The 25,085-nt window shown below is 47.7% G+C and overlaps 1 protein-coding gene across 13 annotated transcripts in view; it reads left to right on the forward strand.

Annotated features, from left to right (window-relative positions):
• LOC147112036 (inositol polyphosphate-4-phosphatase type I A) overlaps positions 1-25,085 on the forward strand; it is a 268,422-nt gene that overhangs the window by 16,082 nt on the left and 227,255 nt on the right. The window contains exon 1 of one of the 13 annotated variants that reach the window (XM_085999517.1): positions 10,826-10,900. The exons of the other annotated variants lie outside the window; for them this stretch is intronic. The gene's annotated coding sequence lies outside the window, so the exon portion shown is untranslated. Of the gene's footprint in view, positions 1-10,825; positions 10,901-25,085 lie in introns of those variants that run through there. 13 annotated transcript variants of the gene reach the window in all.

Below are 25,085 nucleotides of genomic sequence, written 5' to 3' on the forward strand. Positions count from 1 at the left end.
TTCCTCCTGCTCTATGTCTGACTCGGACACAGTGCCAGCTTGAGGGGCCGCCTCCTCACCTGGCAAGTCACCATCTGAAAGCAGGGAGGCACAAGAGTTGCTTTAGAGTGAGGACAGGGCGGCAGCGAGGGAGGCATGAGTGCTGCTGTGCACTGCATTGGTTCGATAGTGGCAAAGGATGCTGGTGTGAGGTGCAAGTGGAAAGGGAGAGGTCAAAAAGGTGATGACCTTACCATTGGTGCCCAGAACAGGGTCAGCATCTCCAGTGGTGACGGGGCCACTCAGCCGGCCTGCCATGATCCACTCCACTCGCTGCTCGAGGTCGCTCAACTGTTTCAGGTCAGGACGGCCTCCCCCGGTCTGTCGCTGCTGTCTTCTGTTATGCGCCAGCTTGGCCTGCAAGAGAAAGGACCGCCTCTAAGTACAGTGTCAAGCCCTGATCTTGCCCGCACTGCCTCCAATGGTCGAATAGCCCTGATAGTGTCTAAAGTCCTGAATGCTCAAGTGCTTTTCATGACAGTCCCATAGCTGCTGGATGAGGACTGGCCATTAGGGCTTTCAGACCCGTTTGGCCATAAAGTGAGGTGCACATGCAGGGATGAGGAGGATACTGGAAAGGGTACTCACCCTGACAACCCGAGTGAGGTCGTTGAATTTTTTCCGGCGCTGGGTTGGTGTCCTGCCACCCACGCTGTCGGACGTGACCCTGTTTGCCACATCCCTCCATGCTTTCTGATATTCGGCGGGCAGCGGCCTCCTGCCACCCTCAGGGAAGAGGATATGGTGCCTGCGGTCCACTGCGCCAACCAGCAGCCTCCGGTCACCCTCACCGAAGCGCTGCGCTCTCTCCCTGGCCTTCTCCATTCTCCTGGGCGTGGAGCTGTTCCAGAAGCAGTGTTCAGGCCTTGCCTTAGGGCTGCAGTGTGCAGGGCGTGGCAGCCAAGCAATTCCACCCTCCCCCTTTAAGTGCTGACCGGCGCCTGACTGCCCTCAATGAGCACCTCGCCGCACCTGCGCTGCGCCCGCCTTCGGTGTTTGCGCCCCGGATCGCCGGCTTAGCGCCTAATGATAGTCGTGCATCGCCTGCTTTAGCGCAGCAGCAACCTCTTGGGGCGATGCAACTGAATATCGGCGAAGGTGGCGCTAAGTTGCGCCGGGTGCAAAAGTTAGCGAACGCCATGCTGTAGCGCCCCAAACGTGGCTATACTGAATTTCTAGGCCTTATTATCCAAGCAGTATATGGCCTCCTTATTCTTCCTATCAAAATGCATCAGCTCACACTCCCATTCTGCAAGTTTATTAATGTCGTCTTGTAGCGGTTCGTGTAGATCGCCACTAAATAAGAGAGTTTGACTTCGAACTATAAATAAGTTGTTTATTTACAGGAACAGGCTAATGATAGCAGGTAAGATGGCTGACTGTAGGAGCACCGTGGTGTAGGCCTTGTCCCAGCAGGGACTCCACGAGGACGAAGTTCGCAGTCCTGTGGGGAGCGTGATGACGTCATCGCGTTTGTGTTGTGACGTCATCACGACGTTCGCATTTCCCGCGCTTAGGGCATCACGTGATGCGCGTTGTGCCGTTGAGGCCGAAGACGCTAGGCCGGGCTGTGCCGGTGCTTGCCGCGGGAGCGGAAGATCGCGTCGCTCCCGTCGGCTGGCCGTTGAGGCCGAAGACGCTAGGCTGGGCTGTGCCGGCGCACGCACATCACGTTGTACGTGACGTCAGCGCGTTAGGGCGCGTCTTAAAGGGGCAATGGCCCCAACAGGTAAGTTAAAAGGGCAACGGCCCCAAAAGGTAAGTTAAACATACAGTAAGGTAAGTTTAAAGGGAATTATGTGTCTCAATGTAAGGGACAACCAGTGGTACCGCCACAATCTTGTATTTTGTTGCATTCTTTTTGTATTAACCACATCCCCCCCCCCCCCCCCCAATTTGGTGTAATCTGTAAATTTTGAACGTGTACTAACGATTCCTGAATCCAAATCATTAATATAAATTGTGAACAACAGTGGTCCCACCATCGATCCCTGTGGAACACCACTTCCCACCTTTTGCTAGTATTTACCCTTATCCCCTACTCAGTTTTCTGTTTTGTAGCCAGCTTGCTATCCATTCTGCTACCTGTCCCCTGACTCCACATGCTCAGATCTTTAGTCATGAGCAGTGTTTCTCTCATTTCCCCCCCCCCCCCCCCCCCCCCCAAGCTGCACGGCTGTGCAGCACTCCAGGGCCGCTCAGCATGCGCGGTATTTTGAATGGGCTGCACAGCCCCTTAATTTTTTGGCGCCATGTGGCCCCTTTAAGAGGGAACATTGGTCATGAGTCTGCTATGTGGTACCTTATCAAAGGCCTTTTTGAAAATCCAAATATATTACATCTACTGCATTACCCTTGTCTACTCTTTGTTACTTCTTCAAAGAGTAAATAGAAAAGAACAACAAGACTTGGATGGGGGTCTTCTAGAATTGAAGACTGCATGGAAACATGGTTCAGGTCTATTGAGATTGAAAATGGATAGACAATACAGATGTAACTAGTTTATTTTACTTATAACTGTGAACTATAGGACGTAATTACAAAATTAATGATCCTCAAATATGACTTGGAGATGAAAAATTTAATTTCCCCAGAATACTAAATATGCAGAATAGACATGCATCAATGTATTAATGTTCTGTCAAGAAATAGCTGGATAAATATCTGACTAAGAATGAGATTTAGAAACATTTAAGTGTAGACATAAGCCAATCAGATATTCTATGGAACATCATTTCTGTGCTGCTGGAACCAGTGAAATGTCATAAACTCTCTTTGGTGTTAGATTAGCTTCAGGACAAATCTGGTGATGGAAGATTGGAAAAGAGTTACTGTTCCATGGCAGCCTTGTAGTTGGATACCTGAGATAGGCAGCACTCCAGGGCACTAGTGATTGATCAACTAGCTTGGCTTATTAATGGGAACTGGAAGGGTAGACTTGTTACTAAGGGCTAGGATTGACCTGTAGCTCCATTTCAATCCAATTCCATTGGTTCGTGCCATGCTCCAGCAAACCTTGCAAGCCAGTACCTAACGGGTAAGATGGTTCCAGGTGGAGAAGCAGTGGGAAGCTTACCAGTGCTTTTTAGCTGGTTAAACTTGAGCAGTATCCTTGCACGTACTTGGGGATCACCCCACCTTGTTTGCCGTTAGCTTGTCCTAAGCTCTCTGTGCTTTAGTAAGTGGGATATGTCTCAGTAGTTCTGTTTAAGAACATAAGAAATAGGAGCAGGAGTAGGCCAATCGGCCCCTCGAGCCTGCTCCGCCATTCAATAAGATCATATCTGATCCTAACCGCCAATCTACTATCACAGAACCATCTCCTGAATCTAACAGAATTAGACACACGAAATAGGAGCAGGATCAGGCTACACGGCCCCTGGGCCCGCTCCGCTACCCACAGGGCCATGTCCGATCCGAACCTAGACTCATGTCCAAATTCCTGCCCGCTCCCCGTAACCCTTAATTCCCTTTTACTTCTAGGAAACTGTCTATTTCTGTTTTAAATTTATGTAATGATGTAGCTTCTACAGCTTTTTGGGGCAGCATATTCCATGGACCTACCACCCTCTGAGTGAAGTAGTTCCTCCTCATCTCAGTTTTGAAAGAGCAGCCCCTTATTCTAAGACTATGCCCCCCTAGTTCTAGTTTCACCCATCATCGGGAACATCCTCCCCGCATCCACCCGAGACACTTGAGCAATGTGTGCCCAAGAATAAGGTTATGTTGATAACTGGGAACCTTTACTTCGTTACCTCCAGATATCCAGCAGAAATTTCACTTGAGCTAGACCTCTGATGTTTTATCAGTGAATATTCATCTCCCTCGGCATATAATGACCGGTAGACTATTAATAGTCCCTTGGAAGGAGCAGACTCATCTGGCCAAATTGCTTTATTTCCTTCTATATGACTTTTTTATTTTTCATTTTATAACTCCCAAAAGTATCATTGTGAGTATGGCAATTAGAAAACATGTGATACTTCTAATTGGAATAGTTACGTGTCATGTAGGGCAATGAAGTCTCAAAGCCTTGAAACTTTCTATATTCCACAGGGCTCTAACAGTAACATTGTGGACTTAAGTACCGAAAATGTTCACTTGTAGATGCTATTCATTGCAGTTCCACTGGTTCTGTTGTTATATCCCCTGACTTAATCTTTCTATTCTCAAACTTGAATTTTTAAATCCTCTCCTGCATCCTGTCACAACAACCCCCCCCCCCCCCCCTCCCCTCCCCCCAAGAATTGGGTTCTGGCTATCATTCCAATGCATGTCAGGAATTTGATTAAAACTATGCCCCAGATTGTTGACATTTAAAGGGAATTGAAAGGACACTGAATTTTACTTTAAAGGAATCAATTTTCAAATGATTGTCTTGTATCTTCAGTAGAGTGCAATTAGCTGTGTTCGATCTAAAGCAATGATGCATTGCTCTTGCTCTGTGTGCTTGATTTATCTTTTTGGAGTCACTGTCAGAAGCATCAGGTTATAAATTGAACAGCGCTGGCTGGAGAAGCTGGAAGAAGATATTGATTGCTCAGTACTGCAGCAGAAGGATTTTCCATTTGCTTTCATTTTAGCCTCCTTCCTAATAACTTGAAGTAAGATATCCTTTTACATGTGAGAGACTTTATCGGACAGATTGGAAGGAGACAGGGAGGATTTAGCCTTTCAAATTTAAAAAAAAAAAAAAAAAAATGGTGAAAGTGAGATAAGAAAATTCCAAGTTTATTTAATTGGGACAAAGTAGTATTCAATAAAGGGAGGATCTGCAAAGTAACATTTGCAGGGCTTGACAGATCATGTAATTATTAATAATGCATCTGTGAGTCTCAAATTATCCAGAGAAAGATGAAAAGCACACAGTGTTCATAGAACAAGTTATGGATTTAATGAACTGTACTTCTGTCATTTTAATGAAGTGGTTGTGAATGGCAAGTTAGTATTGCCAAAATGTGTAGCTAGAAATTGTAATATTCTTTTAAGGAAGAATTTGGAAGCTGTCGGTCTGGCCCAAAGCAATACAGACTTTTATCCTCAACAAAAAATACAGCTCGTCAGAAAATGCTGCACCGTAACAGTGACTTGATACATCAAGGAATGTCAGCCTGAGTGAATGCAGTTACTATAGGGAAAAAAAAAGAGATAGACCACCAGTCTTATCCATGTTCAAATAGACCCATCTGATATTTAACCAGTTTTATGGCTTTTTATTAATGTAATGTGCTACAAAAAGTGGATAATTATAACTGGAACACATTTCTCTGTATGTGAAGATTTAACTGCTTGCTCATTTACACAAGTTGCTTATGGATGAGGAAGGCCATTGGGCCCATCTTAATTCACCATCCAGAACAACCATACATTCTCCGCCCCCCCACCCCCCCCCCCCCCCAATCCATTGCCGCATCAGGTTGTTTCTTAAATTATTCCAGGGTGTTCTTTGCCCAAAGGTCAATTCCAAGTCTCTGCATGAAGAAGTCCCAAAGTTACCTGTTACTGGTTTAAACCTGTGTTTCTTTTTGTCCTACTCCCACAGTTTATTTTAAAATGCTGGAAATTCTCAGCAAGGTCGGGCAGTATCTGTGAAGAGAGAAACTGCAATTAACTTACTGCAATTATATAGGGCCCTGGTGAGACCACACCTGGAGTATTGTGTACAGTTTTGGTCTCCTTACCTAAGGAAGGATATACTTGCCATAGAGGGAGTGCAACGAAGATTCACCAGACTGATTCCTTGGATGAGCGGATTGTCCTATGAGGAGAGATTGAGTAGACTAGGCCTATGTTCTCTAGAGTTTAGAAGAATGAGAGGTGATCTCATTGAAACATAAAAAATTCTTACAGGGTAGATGCAGGGAGGATGTTTCCCCTGGCTGGGGTGTCTAGAACCAGGGGTCACAGTCTCAGAATAAGGGGTCGGCCATTTAGGATGGAGATGAGGAGAAATTTCTTCACTCGGAAGTAGGGTTGCAAAATTCTGGGAATTTTTAAGAGGAAACTTTCCATGGGAATTTATTGGAATTTTGAGTTTTTTTGCACACTGATGGTTTTTGTCTGTGACCCTTATATTATCTTTGTCATCAAAATAGACATACTGTTCCATACAAATAAAAACAGGCTTTCAAAACTTTATTTAGGTTATAATTTTGAACTTTATTGAACCCCCACAAAAAAGACCCATCTAAAATAAAATAAAAAGAGCGTCAGCTTATTTAGCCTGTAATTTGTCCTTATTTTGTCCCTTTGAGTCTTCTACTCAGGAGTCTTCTGAGTCTTCTACTCATCATTGCTCCTCCTGATACTCTGGCTCTGACATGTTCATTTCCTCCTCTGTCACTGTCTAGCTGTGTGGTGGATACTTCTGTATCTGGCTCAATAAGTTGTAGGTTCGCCCAGATAGCCACCAATTTCTCCACTCTCTCTCTTGTTAGTCAGTCTGTTGTGCACCTTTGTATGCGTATTCCCAAAAAGTGACCAGTTTCGTTCAGAGGCCGCTGATGAAGGTGGGATTTGAAGTATCATCGGTGCAATGGATGACAGGGCCTCAGATGCACAAAGTCCCTTCCACCAGGTATGTGCACTGATATGCTTGCATGATTCCCATATCCCATCCCCATTCCAAAGACTTTGCTTGGTGGAGAACTTTGCCAGACTTCCCAGAACTTTGCCCACATCCAGATTGAGGTGGCGTGAGAGGGTAGAAATCACACTAAGCGCTGTTGATCTGTTCTCCAGAAAGTATTGGTCTCCCAACATGCTTTGGGTCCAGCATGTATGCTGCAGCATGAATCGGCTTGATGCGTCTGTATGAATTGAACAATTGCCTTCTCCTCTGCTTTGAGCAGCAGGGATGTGGGTAGGGCAATGCTGATTTGTTCTTTCAAATCAGCAAAAAGCCTGAGAACATCTGACAAGACAGCGTCATCTCCTTCAATCTGAGCAATTGCAGATGCTACTGGTGAGAGTAGTTTAAGGCTGCTAACCACTCTCCCAAAACACATCATCCAGCAGTATTTTCTTGATGGTGGTTTCCATATCCCCAGACTGGGATATTGCCATTTCTTGCAGCGACTCTTTACCCTCCAGAAGGCTGTTGTACATTATGACAACGCCACTCCATCTAGTGTTGCTGGGCAGCTTCAGTGTGGTGTTCTTGTTCTTTGTCGTTTGCTTGGAGTTGTGGGTTGCCGCAACTACCTGTTTTCCCCTGACATACTTAACAACTTGCTTGGCTCTCTTGTACAGTGCTTCCATGGTTCTCAAACCCATGATGTCCTTGAGAAGCAGGTTGAGCCCATGAGCTGCGCACCCAATAGACATAATATGAGGGTAGGCCTCCTCCACTTGAGCCCCAGCAGCCTTCACATTCGCAGCATTGTCAGTAACTACTGCAAAGACTGTCGAAGTTCGAGCAAGACTCAGACGCACGGTAACTGGCAAACAACACTTATTTACTTGTCACAAAGGGAGAGCAGTACAATCAATGGTTGACACTTACAACTCTGACGATAGCTTACAAGAAGCTCATATTTATACATTGGAGTAAACAAGTTCCAGATAATCAAGTGGATATTACATCATTGGTTTAGCAATGCTAATTTCCCAAAAAAACAACTTACATTAAACAAAACCTATTCTTTCAATTCCGCTTCTTATCTCTACTTAGTCCGACCATCTGAATCACAGATTCCTGTCTTATCTTACCACAGCGTATGCCTTTCTGAGGTGCCGAATCGCGATTGGATGCCGTACAATAGCCAGTTAATAATATCCTGCAATGATTCAATCTTCTATCGAGCAGTCAAGCCCTCGTGACCTTTATTGTTCTTTAATACTAAACCACAGGTCAAAGAGCAGGTGTCCCTCTTCCTTCTTGAGTTTGCAAACTGCCAATTCTGCTATGCTTGCACTTTGCGAAGCTGAAGTTCCTTTTTTTGCTCCCTTTCCAAAACTAAAAACATCTATTATTACCTTATGCAATTCATTCCTTATGCGAAGCCATTTTGTTAGCCAGTTCGTTGGCCATTTTATTTACACTTCCACAAGACCTTTTGTGATCCAAGATCGTTGCTGACCGCTTTCAGCTCATCAGCAATGTATGTGCCTGTGTGTGTGTTGTCCTTCGTGTCTGTAAGCTTGAAGAACACTGGGAGAGGAGTGGAGATGATGTAGTTTATGATGCCATCCCCTCGTACATTTGACCACCCATCCGAGATAACCAACACAGTCTGCCATCTCTATCGTTTCTTTGAGCTTTCCTGGACTCTTATACTCAACCTCCAGCAAATAAGTAGACAATGCATGTCTGGTGGGAGGACAGTATGCAGGGCGAATAACATTGAAAAATCTCTTCCAGTACACATTGGCTGTGAGCATGAGGGGTGAGCCTTTCGCATATACAGCTCGAGCAAGGCACTCATCTGCATTCTTCTGGCTATGGTTATCCATTGTATCAAAGAACCTTCCAAGTCGGCCAGGAGTTGCTGATGATGAGGAGCCTGATGCTGAATGTGAACCACCATCATCTTGAATGGAAGCAGAGGAACTCTGGGCTGACTGCTGTGAGCTTTGGGTGAAGTTGTTGCATTTGGATAAATGCTGCTGCATCTTTGTGGCATTCTTTACATATGGCTTTGTACAGTGTTTGCACATGTACACAGTCTTTCCATCTTTAATGACTGGGGTAAAATGCTTCCACACATCCGACGGTAAATGTGGCATTGTTCTATGCAGAGAAATAAAGGGCATTCATCTGTGTCAATCAGCACGATTGCAACAGGGTGAGTAAAGTTTTCCTGTTGCTCCATGTGATGGAAGCATAACCTGTGCATGCACGATGCTACATCAGCAATAGAGGGAGCTAATCACTCATCCAACCAATCAGGACACATTTGTTCACAGTCACACACAAAACTTGTAATTATTAAAACAAGCCAAGTAAGAAGATAAACATGTATTGATTAAGAAATTCCTTAATAATTAAGATTCCATCTCTGTTAGTAATTTTAAGAGAGGACTTGTGGGGAAAAAAAATGAAAATTACAAAAAAATATGCTAGCATGTGCTTTTTTGGGCAAAATTCCCCAAATTCCCAAGCTAAACTTCCCGTGGAAAATTTCCAGAAATTTACCGGAAACTTTCCACCCCTTCGCAACCCTACTCAGAAGGTGGTGAATCTTTGGAATTCTCTACCCCAGAGGGCTGTGGAAGCTCAGTTGTTGAGTATATTCAAGACAGAGATCGATAGGTTTTTGCATATTAAGGGAATCCAGGGATATGGGGATAGTGCAGGAAAGTGGAGATGAGGTAGAAGATCAGCCATGATCTTATTGAATGGCTGCGCAGGCGCGAGGGGCCAAATGGCCTACTCCAGCTCCTATTTCTTATGTTCTTAAACAGAGTTAACGTTTCAGGTTGATGACCTTTCGTCATAATTTAAACCAGTACTGGACACAGTAATCAAGTTGCAGTCGAATCAGAGCACCATACAGTTCGATCATGACTTCCTCTGCCTTGCATTCCATTGTTTTGGCAGCTTTGATAATTCAACATAGTATTGGCTTTATTTTTTGCTGCTGATTGGCTGGGCATATTGAGCATTGAGCCTACTAAGACTCCTAGGTCTCTTTCAAGTTCATTCTTAGCTATTTTAACACTCTTCATGATATATGTATGTTGCCTGTTGTTCTTTCCTATGTGAAATATTTTACATTTGTATGCATTAATTTTCATCAAAAAGAATTAATGGCAAGACCATGGGGTACATTTTCAATTTGCCCATCCGGCGTACATTTGGCAGTGCCAATCAGCTGCTTATAATAGAAGCCACTCGATTTTCTCTAATGGGCGGCTGACCTGTAACACCTGTTTTACTCTCGAACGTCAAATTGAAAATCTACCCCCAAATCTCAATTTAGACCTGAATATGCTCAAATATACTTTGGCCTATTTTTACGTACATCATTGTTAAACTTATTCATATGGGTTTACAACGTGTCTCGCTTTTAACATTTAGCCAATGTTGACGACCCTGGAAACATTGGTAGGATTTTTAGTGATGTAACTCTCAATATAACTAAAGCAGAAAATACTGGAAACTCTCGGGTCAGACAGCATTTGTGGAGAATGAAACAGAGTTAACGTTTCAGGTCGATGGTCTTTCAACTCAACTGCTTCTGCTTTAACAACAGAAAATGCTGGAAATACTCAGCAGGCCAGGCAGCATCCGTGGAGAGAGAAACAGAGTTAACGTTTCAGCTCTGGGACCCTTCATCAGAACTGGAAAAAGCTGGAGATGTAACAGATAGGCTTCTGCTTTACTTAAGATGTTGGTGTTGCCTAGTTTGTCTTTTTGGTGGCGCTTGCTATTCCAGGAACATCAGCCTGCCTGAAAACGTTTTTTAAGTGAGATGGTAATCCCCTTTTATCTGCAATATCAAGTTCAATGGTAGTGACTAGACAATCTGGATTGGCTGCAACTGCCTTTTTGAGTGATGGCCAGTCAAGTGCTGTGTGCTCTGTCTCCTGCATAAAAACAGGAGGAGGGTGTGAGGGGGACAGGGCTGCTGAGACCCGGGGGGGGGAGGCGCAATGAATCCGGGGAGTTGTAGTTTTATTTTGTCGCCAGCGGAACGGGAGGACGTTCGAATTGGAAGGGGGAAGAACTACAACTCCCAGAGCTCCCTGCGCCGGGCGTGGCGCAGGCGCATAGGTTTGAGTAGGGCGGTTGAACAGTGACGCCGCCGCCACCACTTGTTTATTTTGTGGTCGGGGTGAAGTGGGGACGAGCTGGATGCTGTCTGTCTGAAGGGAGAGAGAGGGAGGGGGGTGGGGAAAAAAAAAAAAACAGCCGCAGGTAAGAGATGGTCGGTCAGTCATGATTATTGTACAGTGTCGGGAGGGGGGAATTAACAGGGCGGCCGGTGGAAGACGGGGTGACCCGTTTGATTGGGGAGGATGAGCTCAGCGGCTGCAACAAGGCAGGAGGAGGAGGAGGCCTCCGCTGCTGGGGAGGAAACCCGTCGGGTGAAGCGGCAGAACCGTTTGTTGTAGCAGTGGTGCAGGCAGGAGCAGTCTTCCCGTGTTATTTTTCCGGATGATCCCCTAATTTAAAGGCGGATAAGGGCAACCCCCCTTTCATAGAAACATAGAAGATAGGAGCAGGAGTAGGCCATTCGGCCCCTCGAGCCTGCTCCGCCTTTCAATGCGATCATGGCTGATCATCCAAACTCAGTACCCTGTCCCTGCTTTCTCCCCATATCTCTTGACCCCTTTAGCCTTAAGAAATATATCCAACTCCTTCTTGAATATATTTAATGAATTGGCCTTTACTGCCACCTTTGGCAGAGAATTCCACAGGTTCACCACTCTCTGGGTGAAGAAATTCCTCCTCACCTCTGTCCTAAATGGCTTACCCCTATCGTTAGACTGTGACCCCTGGTTCTGGACTTCCTGACCATCGGGAACATCCTTCCTGCATCTAGTCTGTCTAGTCCTGTTAGAATTTTATAAGTTTCGATGAGATCCCCTCTCATTCTACTAAACTCCAGCGAGTACAATATACATATCCATAACGTGCATATTTCCTAATATGCTCATATTATTATGTCTCTGTAACATTTAAAGCAATCGACATAAGCTTAATCAGGTGCAGCAGGCTTTATACTATATAGAAAGACTTGCATTTATATAGCACCTTTCATGACCTCCGGGCATCCCAAAGTGTTTTGCAGCCAATGAAGCACTTTTTTTGAAGTTGTAATGTAGGAAACGCGGTAGCCAGTTTGTGCACAGCAAGCTCCCACAAACAGTTTGATAAGTAACCAGATAATCTGTTTTTGTGATGTTGATTGAGGGATAAATATTGGCCAGGACACTGGGGATAACTCCCCTGCTTTTCTTCGAAATCGTGCCATGGGATCTTTTACGTCCACCCAAGAGGGCAGACTGGGCCTTGGTTTAATGCGCTGACTGCAAGTCAATTTGTTAATAAATTGTACTATTTACCAGGTTAGTAAAACATGATTGGTGACCTGGATATTGGAATACAGAGTACAATTTCTAAATTTGCTGATGACACCAAACTTGGAGGTGTGGCAAACAGTGAGGATGATACCAATCGACTGCAACAGGACATAGCAGAATGGGAAGACAGGTGGTAGATGGAATTTAATACAGAGAAGTGTGAGGTGATGCATTTTGGCAGAAGGAACAGGGAGAGGCAATATACACTTAATGGCACAGTTTTAAAGAGTGTGCAGGGACAGAGGGACCTGGGAGTTAATGTGCATAGGTCCCTGAAGGTGGCAGGACATATTGAGAGAGTGGTTAGCAAAGCATATGGGATCTTGGGCTTCATTAAATAGAAGTATTGAGCACAATAGTAGAGAAGTTATGCTGAACCTTTTATAAAGCGCTGGTTAGGCCACAACTGGAGTATTGTGTCCAGCTCTGGTCACCACACTTTTTAGGAAGGATGTGAAGATCCTTGAGAGGGTGCAAAGGAGATTTACCAGAATGGTTCCGGGGATGGGGGATCTTAGCTACAAGGACAGGTTGGAGAAGCTGGATTTGTTTTCATTAGAGCAAAGGAGATTGCGGGGTGATTTGATAGAGGTGTACAAGATTATGATGGGTATGGATAGGCTGGACCGGGAAAGGCTGTTTCCACTAGTTGATGATGATACAAGGGGTGGGGGGCACAGATTTAAGGTTTTGGGCAAGAGATACAGGGGGGGGAGGTGAGGAAAAAGTTTTTTACGCAGTGAGTGATGAGGACCTGGGATTCGCTGCCAACGGAAGTGGTGGAAGCGGAGACACAATGTTTTCAAGGGGAGACTGGATAGGCACTTGAGGGAAATAAACTTGGAAGGCTACGGGTATAGAGCGGGGGAATGGGACTGACTGGATTGCTCTACAGAGAGCCGGCACGGACTCGATGGGCTGAATGGTTTCCTTCTGAGCCGTATGACTCTGTCTCTCTGACTATGACTTGATGACTTGATATTATTGCCTCCTCGCGCCCGTGTGTGTTGATTCAAACAATTAGAATGACATGAAAATCAAAACGACATTGAAAAAATGTGTTACAGCAGTTAGCAACTAGCCAGGTGGCTAGTTTGTCTTTTTCGTGAAGCTTGCTGTTCCAGGAATTGAGTCTACCTGAGATGCTGATTCCTCTTGCCTGCAATACTAAGCCTCTTGGTTATTTTTTTTGGTGGTGTTGACTAAGGGACGAATGATGGCTAGAGCTCACCATTGGCTATTACTAACTCAAATTAAATCTGTGATTATAGTAAATACCATTTTCTGAAACTCAGTTGAGTTCATTCAGATTCAACTGCAGTTATCGTTAAATGATGTCCAGTTATTTGCTATGTTGTACAGTGGGAATGGAAAGTTCTCGGCTGCTGTTTGTGTGGTAGCTTCTCCCAGCCCCACTGAAAAACAGTGAGTTGTCTATGAAATCGATCACATCTTATTTAATTATTCATGAAGTTTTCTATTGTGATGTACTGGATATGGCAAATCCTAGATATAGTTAAATCCTTTTGTGAATGTTACCAGACATTAAGAATGTCATGCTGGCTACTGAGTGTTCTGTTTTATGAGCCGATAACAAGCAACAAAACTTTTTGCATAAGCAATAATGGTAGTTTATAACTATAATGTGAGTGTTAGTTATAAATTGCTCGAGCTTTTCTTGCACTTTGTGTAACGCGAGCCACTCCCATTAGTATACAGCCCTGTAATTGTCGGGTGTGCAATCTTTTTTTATTTTTAGATTTCACTAGAGCGACTAGTACTATAGAAACATAAAACACTTGAAATGTACAGGTGTGGGTGGACAGTTGCTAAGTTAATATTTTAATTACTATTTTTTCCTGAATCGATCTACCATTCCCAGAATGAGAGGATGTGAAGAAGACTTGCTTCCAGGTCTCTCTGCTACTCTTGAGCTGGGGAAAGGAGGTACATCAGGTCGCCCATTGCCTGCACTCCTATTATCTGCCAGAATTTTTGGAGGACGTTGCTTCATTGCATAATTTTTGTTATTTGTCCCTCTTGGTGAATAAAACAGACGTATCTTTTCTTTGTTTTTACCTGCCTACAGCGCTGCTGTACCATAATTTGGGGACTTGATTGTCACCAGGGAATCCCTGTTATGTTATACATTAGAAGTTGGTCTTAATTGCCAATTTAAGTTCTTTGCTGATCGAATCCCTTCCATCTCCCCAGCCGGTGCTGTCTTCCAAGCGTTCAAATAAAACCAGGCAATTGACAGGTGCAAAATGGGATTTTGTGTTGAGATGGTTTTGAAATTTGGCGCGAAGGAGGCGGGGGAGAAGAAAGACATAATTGGAATGGCCAAGGTCTTATTTATCGAGCATATTTAAGTATTGTACCAACTTGTATTTTCATTATAAATAATAAATTTTATACTGTCAGACTGGGTTTGTGCTTGTTAACAACAAATATAATCCAAATCTTGTATCTAGTTTTTACAGTACTATTCATTGAAATGTTACTGTTTTTTTTAAAATTGTACTACGTACATTTTAATGGGCTAATGAAGCATCCTCTTGCCCGCCCTTTCTTGTGTGCTCTCTGCTGGTGCTGAATTTTGCTGGGTACTGTTCCAAGAACCTGGCCGTTCTCTGGCACTGAACCCAAATGACTGTTCTTCATGCTATTCCATGGGAGTGTGTTGTAGGCTTGCACATTGCAAATGGGTACTTGGGGTAGGGACTAGGGCTGACCGTGCCTGAAGAAATGTACTCCAGCAAGATTTGGAGGGGAGGAGAAAACAATTGGTGGCCAGGCAAAGCATCCTATAGTGTACTACAACACATTGCTGTGGATAAGTATCTAAATGTCAAAAATAAAGACAGCAATTATTATAAATGTATAATTGACATGGAAACATATGCAATCATTTTAGTACATTTTCTAAAATAAATTTCACTGAAGAAAAGTGACTGTAGCTTTATGGTTTCAAATATTTGTGGCTGATTGTGAGCAAAAAAACTGCATACTGATTTAAAACAAAACCCAAATCTACTTATAAAACTTCAGAGTTGATGATTAGCAGAAGATGACATACCCGTGGACTTGTCAGTCACAATAGTAAAATTCCTCTATTTTGCTGTTTGTAGCAGAATTGTAAATGTGTTTATTGCAAAAACACCACTAAAAGAAATTCTGTTGTTGAACTAATACTAATTGAGGTTAACTAGTTGAGTCACTGTCAGGTTAAACCGTTTGATTATGATGGGTACAGTGATGCTAAAGTGAAAGACGAGGACTACAAGGGAAAGTGCTTGCAAGTAAATGTTGAGGGTGAAAAACAAAAGACAGAAAAGGGAGAAATGACAAAATGGGTGGAAAAGCTGTTTTATTTTAAAGATTTGGTAGAAGCATATAAGTACAGGAAACTTTGGTTTATCCGGAGGTTAACTGTCCGGAATGCTCGAGGCGCCGGCAAAAATCAGGAGCCGTTTCGTTAGTTTTTTTTTCTTTTCGTTGCTTTTTTTCACCAGTCAGGCTCTGCAAGGTCTCGCTGAAGCTGTTGCTAAGCTAGAGAGATGTTTGTAAGGTACGGCCGACTGTTTTAGAAGCTGTTAGGGTTTGTTGCCAGATACGGAGCTCAAAATCTCGGTATGTTTCAACATTAGCGCTGGTTTGTCCGGCAGTTTTGATGGGACGGCAACAGCTTGGTCCCGTCGGTGCCGGATAGCACAAAGTTTCCTGTAGGTGGAATTGTAATCATGTCAAAGGAAAGATGTGGGGCAATAGAAATAGCCAGGACATTTACTGAGAGATAACACGCCAGGGTATAGACCTTACAGAAGGTAAAGTAAATGAATAACCAAGAGGTGGAGGAGATAAATAATGAGTGACAAGGCAACCAGATACCAATAGGTAGTACATGTCATAGTCATAGATTCATAATGGCACAGAAAGAGGCCATTCGGCTCATCGTGTCCATGCCAGCTCTCTGTAGAGCAATCCAGTCAGTCCCATTCCCCTGCTCTATCCCCGTAGCCCTGCAAGTTTATTTCCCTCAAGTGCCTATCCAGTCTCCCCTTGAAAACATTGAGGGGTAAAAATTAGGTAGCACCCGATTTGGGGCGCTACCTTCGGGGCACTAATATTAGTGCCCCCGGGGCCGATTTTCCCAGGTAGCGCCCCGAGAGGGCGGAGGGGCACTACTGGAGGGCCCTGGCGCAGCGCGTCCCGGCACCCAGCTGGGCCACCAGGGATCTGGAGTGCCGGCAAACGAGCCCAGCACTCGAGAGGAGTGCCAGGCTCACGGAGAGCAGCCAGCACACCGCGCGGGGAGGCTTCACGGGGGCAGGTGCTGGCAGGCGGCCAGCAACAAAAATGGCCGCCCGCCAACTCCCCTTTAACTAGTGCCGCCCCGGCCGCAGGTAGGCCCCCCATACCCCGTTGGACATAGCGTCCGGCGGTAAGTCGGGGGCGCCACCCAATATTACAGCCAGTGCGCGAGCGGGGCGCTGTGCATGGCGATGACCTCATCACCGGCGGCGCAAACGGTTAGCACGGCTGCTAACCTCCCGCTGAATTTTGAGGGAGGCGTTCGAGGCGCGCGCCCAGGCACTAGTTGGTTTGCGCCCCAGGCGGCGCAAATCAACCAAATTTAGCCCCGAGTGTCTCTGTTTCTAGCATTTTCTGTTGTTGTTTCAGATTTCCAGCATCCGCAGTATTTTGCTATTGTATTAGTGTTTGGTTCCCTGCCACCTCTCTTCTAGGAATGCCCATCTTGAAGTTCTGCTCTTCTCTCCGACGGGATTTCCGTTTGTCTCTTAAACCTTGTTCATCTTCATTGCTTTCGGTTTCCCTTCTCGTGTTTGACCAGACCTGAAACGTTAACTCTGTTTCTCTCTCCATGGATGTTGCCTGGCCTGCTGAGTGTTTCCAGCATTTTCTGTTTTAATTTTTCCATACCATTTCACCATCTGTAGTCTTCTCTGTTGTCTCCTTTTAAAGGCTAAAAAGCCCAAGCTTTTTCACTCTTTCTTTCTTCATGACTCAAGCCGGCTGATGATAGGGCTCTGTCTTGTGGTTCTTCTCGGCACTGCCTCCGGAGTTTAGAGGTCTCCCTTGTGGCTCAGTACCAGAATTAGATGCTTTACTCGAGGTGTGGTCTGACCAGAGCATTGCACAGTTTAAGCATGAACTTTCTCTGATTGGTACTCTGTTTTGAATCTGTAGTTCAGTATTCTACTTGTTTTGTTGCTTGCTCCACAGCGGTCATGTTCAGTGCTGAGCCTGCAAATACCCATCGCAATTTTACCACGATTCATGGACTACCCATTGTATCTTCCTGCATATTTTATCCATGCTTTAAACTTTGGATTTTATCTGCCGTTATTCTGCTGACGTGTCTCCCCCGATCAGTTAGATGAAATACATAAGTAACAAATTAGGAAGTTATTTGTAAAAGCGAAGTTGGGTAAACTTTTTCACCCAAAGGAATGGATGGGACAGGAATGTACAAAGAGATGATTGCAGTCTATTGACTGGTTCCAAAGTTCAAAATATACCATAAACTATCCTCCCCCTCTCAAACGGTGGTATAGACCATTTGGGCTGAATTGCCTGTTTCAATATTGTAGATTCTATGTGATGCTGAGAAACTCCAGTATGATTTGGACAGGTTGGGTGATTGGGCAGAAGCATGGCAGATGCAGTATAACGTGGATAAATGCGAGGTTATCCACTTTGGTGTCAAAAACAGGAAGGCAGATTATTTTCTGAATGGCAATAGATTGGGAGAAGGGGAAGTGCAACGAGACCTGGGTGTCCTTGTGCACCAGTCGCTGAAGGTAAGCATGCAGATGCAGCAGGCGGTTAAGAAGGCAAATGGTATGTTGGCCTTCGTAGCGAGAGGGTTTGAGTACAGGAACAAGGATGTCTTGCTGCAGTTGTACAGGGCCTTGGTGAGACCACACCTTGAGTATTGTGTGCAGTTTTGGTCGCCTTATCTGAGGAAGGATGTTCTTGCCATGGAAGAAGTGCAGCGAAGATTCACCAGGCTGATACCTGGGATGGCAGGAATGACATATGAGGAGAGATTGGGTTGATTGGGCTTATACTCGTTGGAGTTTAGAAGCATGAGGGGGGATCTCATTGAAACTTATAAAATTCTGACAGGAATGGACAGACTAGATGCAGGAAGGATGTTCCCGATGGTCGGGGAGTCCAGAACCAGGGATCACAGTCTAAGGATAAGCCATTTAGGACTGAGATGAGGAATTTCTTCACCCAGAGAGTGGTGAACCTGTGGAATTCTCTACCACAGAAGGCAGTAGAGGCCAATTCATTAAATATATTCAAGAAGGAGTTGGATATATTTCTTAAGGCTAAAGGGATCAAGGGATATGGGGAGAAAGCAGGGACAGGGTATTTAATTTGGATGATCAGCCATGATCTCATTGAATGGCGGAGCAGGCTCGAGGGGCCGAATGGCCTGCTCCTATCTTCTATGTTTCTATGTGTGAGGTTTGGATACAATTAAGTGCATTTCTGAAGAGAGAAGGGATTGAGCGATATGGCAATCAATGGTGGCTTAATCTCTTCCCTCCCCGTCCCAAAATTCAAATTTATCAGAATATGGATATGAAAATATCTAATCTGACTTTTTTAAATGTTGGGATTCAAAGGTTAAGAGTTGGAGGTTGTATGACGAATCTTAATTTCAACACAGTAGGGATGTAGAGAGGAGGAAGACAGTGGGTTAGAAACATAGAAAAAAATAGGAGCAGGAGTAGGCCATTCGGCCCTTCGCGCCTGCTCCACCACTCAATATGATCATGGCTGATCCTCTACCTCAATACAGGAAACTTTCTTTTATCCGGCACGGACGGGACCGACGTGGTGCCGGTTCATCAAAATTCCGGATAACCGAACGCTATAGTAAAAGATAGGGAGAGCTGACAGCTCCGTATAAAGCAACAAACCCTGTTGCTTAGCAACAACTGTAGAACAATGGCCTCAAGTTTCAAGCGTCTCTGTAGCTTAGCAACAGCTGCAGCCACACCCTTGCACAGCACAGATGGAAGAAGGCAAAAAAATATGAAGTAAAACCTACTCCTGAATTTTGCCGGTTAACTGAGATTTCCGGTTATTTAGGTGCCGGTAAATAGAAAGGGCTAGATTTTCAGTATAGGCAGTTTTGGGGCGCTAGCTTTAGCGCCCGCCCGAAGTTAGCGCCCGCCCCAAAGTAGCGCCCCGTTGCCGGGAATTCAGTGGCTTCGCCCTAAGAGGTTGGTGGAGCGCTAAAAGAGGCGTTCCACTACTCTCTTTAGGCGCTAAGCCGGCGGTCCAGAGGGATAGCGCCCAGGCGGGGCGCAGCATGGGTGCGGTCATTTTTGCACTGACAGCAGACCCCGTGGTGCCGACCAGCTCTTAAAGGGGGAAGGGACGAATTGGTCTGCTGCCACGCCCTGCACACTGCAGCCTTGCAAAGAGGCCTCAACACTACTGCTCAGCCCCAGGGAGTCATGGCAACGCCAGAGAAGGCCCGTCAGCGTGCCCTGCGCTTCTCAGAGGGTGATCTGGACATAATGGTCACAGCTCTGGAGGTGAGGCGCAAGATCTTGTTTCCAGAGAGTGGGAGGAATCCAACCCACCACGACTACACCAAAGCCTGGAAGCAGATCGCCCAGAGGGTGACGTTCACCGGCGAGGCCCCCAGGACCCACAAACAATGCCGTAAGAAATACAACGATCTGACCAGGATTGTGAGGGTGAGTAGCCTTTCCAGTCTCCTCCTCATTCTTGCATGTACACCTGACATGATGGGCAAAGGGACCTGAAAGTCCTTTTGGCCAGCCCTCAGCCAGCAGCATTGGGACAGTCATGAGCATCAAATGGCCATTCGGCACTCTACACTTTGGCCAAGCTATTCCACCATGGGAGGCAGTGCACACTACATCAGGGCTTCACTCTGTCCAAGCTATTCCACCATGGGAGGCAGTGCACACTACATCAGGGCTTCACTCTGTCCAAGCTATTCCACCATGGGAGGCAGTGCACACTACATCAGGGCTTCACTCTGTCCAAGCTATTCCACCATGGGAGGCAGTGCACACTACATCAGGGCTTCACTGCGCACTTACAGCCCGTCCTTTCTCTTGCAGGCTAAAGTAGCGTTTAATCGCCAGGCCCGTGCCAGGGGTGGCCGCGCCAAGCTGCAGAAGCTCACTCGGCTGGAGGAGCGCGTGTGTGTGCTCATGGGAGCCCGTGTGATTGTCCCCACAGCGTGCGGTGTATCCGACCCTCCACTGCCCGGCAATGGTAAGGACCTCGCCTTTTGGCCCTCTCGCGTCGCACTGGCCCATCCGAGCTACCTCCTTTGCCACTGTCCCACCAATGCGCTGAATCCCACCAGTCCTAACTCCCTCGCTGACGCCGTCTCCTTACTCTGAAGCTACTCTTGTGCATTCCTGCTTTCAGCTGGTGACGACCAGGACCCTGAGGCTGCCAGTGACAGCACCTCCAACCAGGAGGAGGAGGAGGAGCAAGCCGGACCTTCGGGGGAACAGTCACGTCCCGCAGGAGAGGAGGAAATGCTTGACACCTCCTCACTGGACGAGTGCCTGGAGGAACTGTCGCAGGGCAATGCAGCTTCTGGGACCAGTGGCGTCCAGCCACCCAGCAGCCGTGCGCGTGGCCCGCGGCCTTCCCCCCAAAGGGGGGAAGGATCAGAGGGGAGTGCTGCTGCTCGGCACACTCGCCGTCACCAACGCGGCAAGGGTCCCCTAGTTCGGCCCCCTCCTCCCCAGCGGGAGAGTCGCGACTCCAGTCCGGACACCTTCACTTCAGAGGAGGTGCGGAAGCTCGATCAGATGGCCGACGACTCGGACCGGCGCCACACGGAGCTCATGAGCGTGGTGGGGCGCATGCCTGAGGCCATCGAGTCGCTGGCGACCAGTGTGCGCGAGTTCGGGGCAGCAACTGCCGCGACTGGCCGCATGCTAACTGATGCCGTCAAGACCCTGGCGGATGTGATGCGCGCGCACACCAGGACCACAGGGCCACTCACTGCTGCCACACGCGCTGTCTCAGGCAGGCATCGCCAGGGCAGGCGCCGCGCTGGACCATCCCAGCAAGCCGGCCGTCGGCTGATTGCTGCGGATCCTGCAGTGCGGGCCCGGCCGAGTGCCACCGTGCCACAGCACCAGCCAGCGCATCCCAGACGCCAGCTGGCCCACATTGCGCCATCCGTCGCCGCCATTCCCCCTCTGGGGCGTCAAGGGCAAGCGGCTGCAGCTGATGGTGGCCAGGCTCAGGTGCGCCACTCAGGAGACGGCCCCTCGAGGCCCAAACGCCGTGTAGGCCGCCCCCCAGCGGCATCTGGCGGAAGGGCATCTGAGCCTCAGGCGCCTTCCCCCAGCCTCGCAGCAGCCACTGGGCAGAGCTTGCGAAGGAGCAGCAGGCAGGGCAGGGGAGGCAAAATGCTGGCCAAGGTCTCGCCCTCGCGGGCCACTCAGTAGAGGGTGTGGCCAGCTTTCCTTTAATATGGCGGTGGCCATCTTTATTTTGCCCATGGTTGTGCTTTTGGAGGGCTTTTTTTTTGCGTTAGGCCGACGTTGAGGCCTGGTTTCAATAAAGGTGGAGTGGCTCCTCCCCAGTTTGTGGGAGTGAGTCGTTTGTTGGGCTTTTTGTGGGGCCCGTTTATTGTTTTTGGGGATTCATGTGGGAAGGGCTTTTCATTTTTGTGTAATAAAAAATTATCTTTATTCATGCAGTCTCCATGGTTGTTCTTCTTAGTGTTTGTTGGCTTCGCCGGCTGAGGGCTTGCGGAGCGGCTGCATTCATCTTCCCTCATGGCCCCTGGCCATTCCCTGACAGGGGGCTTAGAAGTACCGTGTAATAAGGTGGCGTCGTGCGGCCCTTGGCCCTGGTCGCTCCCTCCTGGGAATGTACTCCTGCTCCTCCTCCTCCTCCTCCTGCTCCTCCTCCTGAGGTGCTGGTCCAACGTCAGGTGGCAGTGCCTGAGTCCTGCGGATAGCCAGGTTGTGTAGCATGCAGCAAACCACCACAAATTGGGAGACCCGGTCCGGCGAATACTGGAGAGCTCCTCCGGAGCGATCAAGGCAGCGGAACCGCTGCTTGAGGACCCCAATAGTTAGCTCGATGATGTTGCGGGTGGTTTGATGGCTCTCGTTGTAGGCCTCTTCAGCAGCGGTCCTGGGCGCGCGGAGCGGGGTCATGAGCCAGGTGCACAAAGGATAGCCTTTGTCCCCGAGTAGCCATCCTCTTGGGGGAGGCTGTGCCTGGAACATGTCATGCACAGTACTCTGCCGCAGGATAAAGGCATCGTGGCTGCTGCCTGGGAAGCTGGCATTGACTGCCATGATGCGCTGCTTGTGGTCACAGACCAGCTGCACATTCAGAGAATGGTAGCCCTTCCTGTTGCGATACTGCTCGCCATGCTCCAGAGGGGCCCGCAAAGCCACATGCGTACAGTCAATGGCACCCTGCACCAAGGGGAATTCCCCGAGTCTGGAAAATCCCAATGCGCGCTGATGCTGGCTCTCCAGGGCCATGGGGAAGGAGATGAATTGGCTTCTCCTTCTGAACAGTGCTTCGGTCACCTGGCGGATGCAGCGATGCGCGCCGTACTGGGAGATGTTTGCTATGTCCCCAGCAGCGTATTGGAAGGAGCCGGTGGCATAGAAGTTCAATGCCACCGTCACCTTCACTTCCACCGACAGAGACGTCCTGCACCTGAGCTTTGGCCGCAGATCTCGGCGAAGCAGGTGGCAGATCTCTGCAATCACCCCCTTTCGGAATCGGAGCCTTTTAACACATCGCGCGGCACTCATGTTTAGGTAGGAGCGCTGCTGGCGGTATAGCCTGACTGGGTAAGGCCTACGTGGCCGACGCCTGTAGCCCCCTCTGCCTCTAGCCAGGGCTGCCCCTCTCACAATGCGTCTGCGAGCCCTACGGACATGGAGCTGCAGCTCCGCGTTGGCACCCCATGCAACCCCCATCAAATCCTGGCAAACACTCTAATTTCCAAATGGCCACTTGCAGCGCTGTTGCCTGAGTCCAAAAATACCTGGCTCTTGCTGCTTGAAACCAGTTAGCTATCCTCCTTGTTGTGTCTCCAGAAATGCGTTGCACAAGACTGTTTTCTGAAAAAAGGATGGCCTTTATACTGGAGAGGACGTTCCCTTTAATTAGCGCCCCCCGGGGCCCGCGCTGGTTGTGTTGCGTTCCTTTTTCCAAACGCTCCGGCCGCCCGCCGCACAATGGGGCGGTCCGACTGAAGTTTGCAATCGGGGCGGCCAAAGGGCGTTGCACGAGGATGTGACGTCATTTTCTGCGCGCGCATCCGGGCGGGCGCTAAACTTTGCGCCGGCGCTAACGGGCAACTTAATTTGGGGCGGGGCGCAAACTGCGCTGCGCCCGGGCGCTACACGCATAGCGCCCGGAAATCACTTCTCTTAAGGCGCTAACTGCTGGCGCAAGCAACTGAAAATCTAGCCCAAAGTTTCCTGAACCATATTCCTGCATATTGGTGCATTGGAAACTTAAAAGGAGAATAGAGGAAAATTCAGGGAAGCACTCTTCTTTCGTATGGTAGTAGCAAAGCAAATCAAATGCCAATATCCAAGTCAAATATCCTGGACAAAGCTTCCGGTGGCATAGTGGTTAGCACTGTTGCCTCACAGCGCCAGGGACCCGGGTTCGAAACCGGCCTCGGGCGACTGTCTGTGTGGAGTTTGCACATTCTCCCCGTGTTTGCGTGGGTTTCCTCCGGGTGCTCCGGTTTCCTCCCACAGTCCAAAGATGTGCGGGTTAGGTTGATTGGCTATGATAAATTGACCCTTAGTGTTAGGGGGATTAAATACGTGGGGTTACGGGGATAGGGTGGGATATGTGTTGGTGTAGGGGTTACGGGGATCGGGTGGGATATGTGTCGGTGCAGGCTCAATGGGCCGAAATGGCCTCTATCTGCACTGTGGGGTTTCTGTGATTCTGTAACAGCGTGGATATTTTGTAGGCTGCCTGCGAATTTCCTCTTGAGGGCAGTGCGCGATGATGTGCTCCTGGATCTGATTAGGAGTTCCACAGTCGCATGACGGGGATGCTTTAATCTTCCATCTATGGAGAAGGTGGCAGCATCTACCATGACCAGTTCTGAGGCGGTTGATGGTTGTCCACTGTTTGCGAGGAAGGTTTGATCCTTCAGGTTGTACTGTGGGGGTCCTTCATAAGGAATCCATTTCATATGTCGCAGTTCTTCCAAGTATTTCACCATCGGTCATCAAGGCTGAGGGGAAATCGCTGAAAGGCTTCAGTGACTGTCCAAAATGGCCTCTAGATTTGAGATGGGTTGGTGGTAGGTTGTTCAAGTCGGCCTGGATCGGCATGTCTTTGCTGGTGTAGCGGTTGTACGCTCTGGAGACTGCATATTCGCGGTGTAGGTGTGGTGGTGCGATGTTTGCAAGCAGGGGCAGCCAAGGTGTTGGTGTCGATAAAAGCGTACTGGTGATAATTCTCATAGTAGAATTCAGCTGGCCATCAACGGATTTGACATGCGGACTTGATAGCCATGCCGGAGAGCAGTACTCCACTGTAGAGTACACCAGGGCGAGTGCTGCCGTATGGAGGGTTTGAGCGTCTGCTCCCCATGTGGATCCGGCGAGTTTCTGGATCAAGTTGACCCTACTCTTTAGTTTCTCCCCAAGGTTCTGGAGATGCTGTCTACATGACAGGGTGCGACCAAGTGTGACTCCTAAATAGGAGGGTTTTTAATGGCATGGTTTACCTCTGCGCCGCAAAAGGAGACTTTCAAAGCTTGGTTTGCTTGATGGGTGTTGAGGTGGAATGTTGGTGACGGTCTTTTGCGGGTTTGGCCGAAGTCGCCATCAGTGGAAGTAGGCCTCCGCCCTCTGTAAATCACTGGTCAGGGTCTCCTTGGTGATGGACAGATTTATGTTTTGTGTGGCCAAGGCAATGTCCTCAGCGTATAGGAACTTGCGGGACTTTGTGGCCACCCC

Source organism: Somniosus microcephalus, chromosome 10 (genome assembly GCF_052327205.1).
Source record: "Somniosus microcephalus isolate GS21.2 chromosome 10, FLI_Smic_1.0, whole genome shotgun sequence".
Lineage (NCBI taxonomy): Eukaryota > Metazoa > Chordata > Chondrichthyes > Squaliformes > Somniosidae > Somniosus > Somniosus microcephalus.